General features: G+C 39.9%; 1 long non-coding RNA gene across 1 annotated transcript; it reads right to left on the minus strand.

Moving 5' to 3' along the window:
* Positions 1 to 4,442: 4,442 nt before the first annotated feature.
* Positions 4,443 to 7,863, minus strand: LOC138968957 (uncharacterized). The gene is made up of 3 exons (XR_011456328.1): positions 7,728 to 7,863; positions 6,964 to 7,045; positions 4,443 to 6,621 (listed from the first exon to the last, which is right to left on the minus strand). It is a non-coding gene; the product is annotated as an uncharacterized lncRNA (long non-coding RNA).
* Between the last annotated feature and the right edge of the window lie 1,296 nt (positions 7,864 to 9,159).

Genomic DNA, 9,159 nt, shown 5'->3' on the forward strand with positions numbered 1-9,159 from the left:
ATAATAGATATATATATAATTATATGCATTACACACCCCTGAGGAAGGTCTTTGACCGAAACTTTGGGAAGACAACTTTTCTTGTTTGTTTGTTGTTACTGTTCAACAAATATTTGCTGTATATATCTATATATATATATATATATATATATATATATATATATAATCGTACGATCGGATGTTCCATTGTTGTGTTGTAACTATAGACGCTGCCTTGGTCTGTGCACCTTGAAGAAGGCCTAGGCCTGCGGGCCGAAAATTTTGATTTAAAAAGATGCGACATTCTGGCTTGGTTTTGGACTTTTCAATTGTGTTGTTTATATATGTCGTGCCGAATTCACGTAATTGCCCGAATTCGCGAAACCGGCAACATTTTTGTCCATTTCACGTAATCGGTAAAACGCTGCCCATTACGCGAAATCGGCAGCGTTTTGCCGAAAACGCGTAAATGCTTGTAACATGAGCCCATTTTGCGAAATCGGCAGTCACTTTTTGGTTTTAAAGTTCTCAAATGCCTGGGGTAGCATATGACAGCTAAGACCGTATTAAATTTTTGTTACATTTTAGCAGTGTGTACCCCGAGTTTCTACTGCAAACAAAAAATAATAGCAAAACCTCAAAGTATGTGTGAGTCCCCTAATATGGACCACCTTCAACAAATCGAAGAAAATAAAAGCTAAAGGCAATTTTAATTAATTCATTAAGAAGCTTGCTGAAAATAACCTGTAACTAGCCCTCGAGATTTCCAAAAAATATAACAAATAGTCTTGTTTGTGTGGAAGTTGATAATTTGACTTATTTTCACTCTGTTTTTGAAAAGCTTCTTCAGTTTCCTGGTGTGCTTCAAATAATGCTCTCATCATCCTGAAACAGCTAAATCTAAAGCATATTTGAATTAGTCTGACTTGCACACTAAGTTGTATCATGTTATTTTGAAGTATATGGGGCTTTTTACAGTGATTCGTGAAGGTCGCTTCACTGGTCCATATTGGGCGCCCAGGCTCCTAATATGGACCATTTGTGATTTTTTTCTGTATTTAATTTTTGCTGAATGTCTATCAAAGCTATTTCACTCTAATTAGGCCTAATGGTTAAACTAAGAGAGGACTACCAACCACAAAATGAAACTTCTTCGCAAGAAAACAAGCTAGTTATCAGCAATAAACAAAAAGTGGTCAATATTAGGAGCCCTTCCCCTACAAAGTTGATTTGACCAAAAAGTAGGATTTTTTTTCAATTCACGAAAAAGCTTTATTTACACATTTCTATGCTCACAGTGTCCTGATGTTGATGTCACATTGTTGATGAAATTGAAGTTAGTTCAGTTTTTGACTCCAGTGTCCCTGTTTGGTACCCAGCCCCAGAGAACAACCCTTTTACGTGTGCATGCTTCGTGGAGTCGGGCGTGACCAGTCTCGGTCTTCGGCTAGCGAAGCCTTCTTCTCCTACTTGTAGTCTCGGTGTTGACTGGTTTTCAGTATTGATCTTTTAGTTTCAGGCCGACATATTTACTAAATGGTTTGATATTGACTAACGCCACTTGTGTTGTTTTGTTATCAGAAAACAACCATACGTCTGAGGAACTAGGACATCGAGTCGATGCCATGAGATGTAAGTTTTTGATTACTTGCCTCAAAGAGGTTCACTATAATTATAATTTCGATGAGATCCTATTTCTAGCGTCTTAAGACTTAAATATGCCTGCATTGGAGCGTGTGGCAGGTGAGCATGAGTACCCCGTTATTTTTTCGTCAGGAGGTATGATACCTTTTTGATACTTTGAGGATACCATACACGTACGTGTGTTTCATCCTTTTTTAGGTGAGGCAGGCGATGTGACTACGTTTGCCTATGCTCACACACGCCTTCCCGAAGATAATGGCGAAAAATACATCACCTTCAGCAAGCCTTTCGCGACCAAACCTGTCCTCATCACCAGCAACAAAAAGATGGATGTTGATAACTCGCAAAACATGAGGATAAACAGGGTTGTGTATGACCTGTCCGCAAGAGGTTTCAAACTAAAAACCATTGCCTGGGGGACGGTAATCTATACGTGGAGTTTCTCCTGGTTGGCCTGCTTGGTGTGAGGCTGGGTTTCTTCGCCAATGCTTGTGTGCTGCGTCGCGTAAGTTTTGTTCCGTTTCTAACAACCAGCGAGTGAGAGGGTTGCTAGACTGAAATCAGGGGGGGGGGGGGGGGGGGGCTAATATGAATGGGGGAGGGGGGGGATTAATGTATTACAGATATCCAACGATCGCGATCATGTCGATGCATGTGGTCCATACCTCGTATTTGTGCGCCTGAAACTTGCATCTACATGTGTGCTTGTGTTTATATATACACTAATGTGGGATGACACGTAGATCTATTCTCATTGAGAGAAAAAGGAGAGCCACGACAGTACACTGCGACAGACAGACAGACTGAGGGAGATAGATATGGTGGAAGAGAGCGGGGGGGGGGGGGGGGGGGGTGGGGGGGGGGTGGAGGGAGAGAGAGAGAGCGAGAGAGAGAGAGAGAGAGAGAGACAGATATATAATTATATGCATTACACGCCCCCAAGAAAGGTCTTTGACCGAAAATTTGGGTAGCCAACTAATATCTTGTTTGTTTGGTTTTACTGTTCAACTAATTGTTGCTGTATACATATATATATATATATAATCGTACGATCGGATGTTCCATTGTTGTGTTGTAACTATAGACGCTGCCTTGGTCTGTGCACCTTGAAGAAGGCCTAGGCCTGCGGGCCGAAAATTTTGATTTAAAAAGATGCGACATTCTGGCTTGGTTTTGGACTTTTTATTGTGTTGTTTATATATGTCCTGCCTTATTCACGTAATTGCCGAATTCGCGAAATCGGCAACATTTTTGCCCATTTCACGTAATCGGCAAAACGCTGCCCATTACGCGAAATCGGCAGCGTTTTGCCGAAAACGCGTAAATGCTTGTAAAATGTGCCCATTTTGCGCAATCGGCAGCCACTTTTTGGCTTTAGAGTTCTCAAATGCCTGGGGTAGCATTAGACTTAAATAGCTAGATACTCGAATGGATAAATGTTGCAATAATCGATAAGCTATGGCAAGTTATGGCAACAAGTGTAGTTTTCGTGCATTACCGGAGTTATGCTGGACACAGACCAACACAGACCATACAAAACATACTAGGAAGGTAAAGCAATGTTAATGCAATGTTCTGGTGACAAAAAAAGTAACAGACTGGCTGTCACTTTTGCGAAATGGACACATTTTAGGAGCCTTTACGCATTTTCGGCAAAACGCTGCCGATTTCGCGTAATAGGCAGCGTTTTGCCGATTACGCGAAATGGGCAAAAATGTTGCCGATTCCGCGAATTCGGCAATTCCGTGAATTCGGCACGACATATATATATATATATATATATATATATATATATATATATATATATAGAGAGAGAGAGAGAGAGAGAGAGAGAGAGAGTCGGTCGATGTTTCTGAATAAGAAAGTAATGCGGTGACTCTGAACTGACAAAGACCGTGTTGACGCTCAGACCACTAGATGACTAAACTATGACACCAATATTTGTCTGACATTTCAGCGGGTGACACCAGTGCCCCATGCAGCCAGAGGTTTCCTTACTTATCAACAACAGGAGCAGAGTTTGATTCTTTTTCCTACATATCTTCACTTATTACACCCCCGGTATAGGGGTGTGTATAGGATTCGGTCGATGTGTTTGTTTGTTTGTTTGTGTGTTTGTGTGTTTGTGTTCGCATATAGATCTCAAGAATGAACGGACCGATCGTCACCAAACTTGGTGAACAGGTTCTATACATTCCTGAGACGGTCCTTACAAAAATTGGGACCAGTCAAACACACGGTTAGGGAGTTATTGGTGGATTAAGATTCTACAAGGACTTATAGAGGGACATATTAATGGTCAAAGGGAAATAACCTTCTCAGTTGGTGGCAGTGAGAATGGTAAGGACGGGGGTGGTTTTCCTACCTCGGAGGAATTTCTTGTTATTTTGTGTTTCTTTTGTCCAAATTTCAAAACAGCAAAAAAGAAAAGACACACCCCCCCAAAAAAAAGACGATTTTCTTTTAATCTTTAGATTTCAAACATTGTTCTTTTTCTTCTTTTTTTCGAATAGAAGTTGATTTATTTATGTTGATCCTTCTCTTGACACTTGTCTTACTTTAACATCTAGACACGATTCCACGTGCTGGTGCCATGTGACTGGACGTACATGTCACACAACTAACAACAACACAATGCCTAGCACCTGAAGCGATTGCTCGCAACCAACATTAATAGATAAACAAGGAACTTAGTCGATAAATATCGACAGGGGGCGGACAAATGGTTTACATGTGAAATGTGTGTATATGGGTGTGGTTCTGAAACAAACAAACAAACAAACCATGTGAACCCCCCCCCCCCCCCCCCCCCTCCCACCGCTCGCGGGCTGAACGACTGACGTCACATGTCGCTTCGGTCTTTTCCAGAAGAACACCGCGTGTACATAATACACAATTCGATCGCGTAGCACTGCCAATGCACATTTTCGCAACGAAAACCGTGCTACTGTTTCTTGTGTGTTAAATCTGAAAGCAATATAAGTGAACGAACAATTGAAAACTGATATCACGTTACTAAACTCCCAAAAGTAATAAATTACTTCTGACTGCGGTACACAATACATTTTCAAAGCAATTTTTATTATTTTCAAGACATAAAAAATACAACGGAAGAAAAATGCAAGCAATAACAATTTTTTTTAAAGTACAGACTAAATACTGATTTCTCTTTAGTATGTTGGATTCAGGTGTACTTACTCACAGTTGCAGACAGATACAGATTCAAACACGTGTCGAGCGTAAAACAAAAAGTGAAACTAGAGAATAACATGAACCTGAAAACTTTTAAAATATTTGTACCCAGCACCAAGAGAGATTATTGTAAAAAAAAAATGTAATACAAAGTGTGTGAGTTCTACATAAGACAGGAGAATTTACATAGCAACAGAAAACATGCTTGTAAATCACTGAGCACCAACAGTTAAAAATCACTATCGCTCACCTCATGCAGACTGAAATGCAAACCTGCACACATACATACACACAAACAAGGGGGGAGCATCCGTGGACTGGCACTAATGATATGATCAACTGCATATGTAGCTAACTTTGCCCGTCTCACACCTTGTTAATGTTAGTGTCACTGGTACGCAACCTGTTCTTCATGCTCTACTCTTTCCACCCGCGCTGCACTTTGTCCATCATTGACATTGTCCTCAGCTTGTGGTGGACTCGGATTTAAAAAAAAAAAGCAGGACAGCATTTTCGAAAACATCTTCTTGCACTTTCAAAGAAATGTCAAATGCATAAACTGTGTCATAAAAAAGCACAGGCACTGTATCATTGATTTGGCACTGTTGCAGAAAGTCCTTGTCATCAGCTTTCATTTTGGCAGAGCAAGCGACACCCACAGTCCGACGAAAAATGTCCTGCATGTCAAGGAACATTTGCACAATGTTGTCTTTGACAAATGTCAGTCCTCCTCGGTTAAGCACCGTTGTCATGTCAGTTGAAGAATCACAATCACTTTCTGACAGCTCACTGAACCTCAGTGCTTCTAAACAGCGCAGTTTCTCGTATCTGTATGCACCTTTCTTGAGGCCCCAAACTTTCTTTTTTAGTTTCTTCACCACACTCCCAGCAACATACCTGATCACATCCTTCCTCACACACTGGCACCGGTCGGTCATTCGCGTTGTCTTCCTGTTTGCACCCATAGGTTGCTTCGACCAGCCTTTCAAACATCCTGAGGCAAATGGAAGCTGATGCATGAGTCGACTTGGTGACCTCTGTAATGCTTGCATGGCTTGCGTAGTACAATGAGTGAGCCTTTTCCTTGGCCGCGTTCCGGAACTTCCCTCGTAGACCAAGGCATGACTCAAACACCTGAAGTTTGTCCCGAAGAACAGCACCTGTCAAACAGACCACAAAGTCTTACACTTGAACACATACAATAGAACCACCTTTGTATTACCTCAAACAATCTGAGAAAGCGGGTCTTTAAAAGGAGGCAGTCTTAAAATGAAGGAAAATTTACAGAAGTTATGCACAGACAAACTGACAAAATAAGGTCTTAAAAGGGAGGGATTATCAAATTGGGGGGGGGGGGGGGGTGGTCCACTGTATATATATATATATACAATAATAGATTTTTATTAGTCCATATCTTGGGATAATTCCCTGCCTCGTATAACTTTAAAAGAAAGGCAAACACACACACCATTGTATCCAAAAAGAACACTTGCACATTGACAAGTCTGGAATGTGTACGCGAATGATCAACAATAATTACACGTATGCCATACAGGGAGCACTGCTTACTTGTCATGTATATATGACAGCTTATTCTCAGCGTAACTGAATAACTTGAAATTTAAACTTGAAATTGTTTTACATTATAAGCAAAAGTGAAAACACTACTCCAACAAAATTGTATTCATTCATACAGTGTTTCCCTAAACACTTACAGTCCAAGGCTTCATGGCTTCACAGATCAGCTGACAGGCATTCATTTTCTGCAATCTCACTGCACACCTCTTCCAAAAGTGGAACTGTCACCTGTTGACATTTAAAAACACATGTAAATGTACACACAGTGACACAATAAAACATCATGCGTACTGAGAATTATCCAAAAATATCATATGATGCACTGGTGTCAAATGTGTTATGGTATTTTATGTTATCACAGAATCTAAGTCTTGAAAAATACACATGTTCACACAAAAATATGGCAAATACCACATGAGACTGAAATATACACAAATCTGCAGTAACTTGACTGAGAAATCACAAGCGGGTGTAGTTGTAGGCATCACAATCACAAGACAAACAAATTCTGCCTTTATGTTTAATATTTTTCAACAATAAATGTTGCAAATGTAACGAATAACTTCTCACCTTTTGTGAAATAATACTTTGAGCTTGACACACTTCTGACTGTACAGGGGTTTTCATCAACAACAAAAGTGGTGCTTGCTTCCTGAAACAAAATTATTCAATGATGAAAAGAACTGAATGTGGCAGTGTTCAAAGTGATATTCAAACTTGTATACAACTATCAGTACCTATACTGTAAAACGAGAAGGCTATTGGCATGCTCGTCAATCAGTATGTGTCATTCAGTGTTTTGTGCTGTAACAATAAAATACAATCAATGCAAGTTCTTGTAGTCTAGAAATAAATACAACAATAATTTCAATTGAAACCACAAACTAGTCAAATAAATTGTGTAAATAGTTGGACAAAGAGATGCTTATTAACCCAGGGAAATAACAGGATTTCTTAGCAAAACTTTCCCAACCCAATTACCTGATTCAGTCCGGCTTTTCTGCTTTTAACACTTACTTTCAGTTTCACTAGAATATATCACAACTACAAGAATAACAATGGAACAGGAATGAGATTTTGTTTTGTTTTTGTAAACTACATCAGGATTTAACTAGTTTGGAAGCTCTGCTTACATACAAAATACAGACAGTGACGTTCAATCGTGGTGGCTGATCAGTGCACTGACTGAGACGGACGATTCGATTTGATCGCTTCACCACGCCTTTCCAACTATGTGCTCCCATACAGTTTTGGTAGATACATGCTTGTGCAAGTATGTTATTAGTATTACCAATATGAATCTTATTTTCCTTTCGATGGTCAGTTTTACTCACCTCTGTAACGGCAGTCACCTCTGCGAATGCTGTCGAAGAATCTAACCGAAAGTAAACATTCTGGGAATCTACGCGCATCGGCCTTGACGCAAGTTCAATACTGAGCCAATGAGCGCGGCGCGGCGAAGTTGGCGATCCAGTCTATACATATCTCTGTTGAGGCCTTGCAAGGTTTTGACAGCAACAATAATTATTGTAGTTCTCTAAGACTTTATTTCTGTTTGATTTGTAATATGTTGGGAAGACATATAATTTATCAATTGATCAACAAAATAAAACACAAGAAGGGCAAAGCCCATACGACTCACATGCTTTACACATTTTTCCTACCAAAATACATGTGACCTTTACCCAAGGTCAAGGTCATCCAAGGTCATGCAACACAAAGCTGTTAATTCAAGACATAGGAAGTACAATGGTGCTTATTGGCTCTTTCTACCATGAGATGTGGTCACTTTTAGTGGTTCACTACCTTATTTTGGTCACATTTCATAAGGGTCAAAGTGACCTTGACCTTGATCATATGTGACCAAATGTGTCTCATGATGAAAGCATAACATGTGCCCCACATAATTTTTAAGTTTGAAACAGTTATCTTCCATAGTTCAGGGTCAAGGTCACTTCAAAATATGTATACAATCCAACTTTGAAGAGCTCCTGTGACCTTGACCTTGAAGCAAGGTAAACCAAACTGGTATCAAAAGATGGGGCTTACTTTGCCCTATATATCATATATAGGTGAGGTATTAAATCTCAAAAACTTCAGAGAAAATGGGAAAAGTGTGAAAAATAGCTGTTTTTTAGGCAACATTTATGGCCCCTGCGACCTTGACCTTGAAGCAAGGTCAAGATGCTATGTATGTGTTTTGGGGCCTTGTCATCATACACCATCTTGCCAAATTTGGTACTGATAGACTGAATAGTGTCCAAGAAATATCCAACGTTAAAGTTTTCCGGACGGACGGACGGACGGACGACTCGGGTGAGTACATAGACTCACTTTTGCTTCGCATGTGAGTCAATAATAAAAAACGACACAACGTACGTACATTGTTAAAATTATTATTGGCCAACGTTGAACATTTAACGAAGGCCTCAATCTTCCCGCACCGTAGACCAGATTAGTAGGTGCTTGATTTTGGTATTTTGATTTTACATAACATTAAACCTTTCTTGGGGTTCATGGTCATGGCAACAGCCATAATAATATCATATCATGTATAATATTACATTTCAGCATATTTGAATTACATGTCATCATACCAAACTGTCATACATTTTTATTCCCACATCATTCTGATTGATCACAACCAAACCTACTATCAGTGGACACATCCAAATGTAAGCGCCTGTTCTTGACAACTTTTAATCGATCTAAAAATAGCAACTTGCTGGGTCCTTTGCCGCCAACAGACACTGTTTGGCCTGTAGG

This window comes from Littorina saxatilis, linkage group LG6 (assembly GCF_037325665.1).
Source record: "Littorina saxatilis isolate snail1 linkage group LG6, US_GU_Lsax_2.0, whole genome shotgun sequence".
In the NCBI taxonomy this organism is placed as follows: Eukaryota; Metazoa; Mollusca; class Gastropoda; order Littorinimorpha; family Littorinidae; genus Littorina; species Littorina saxatilis.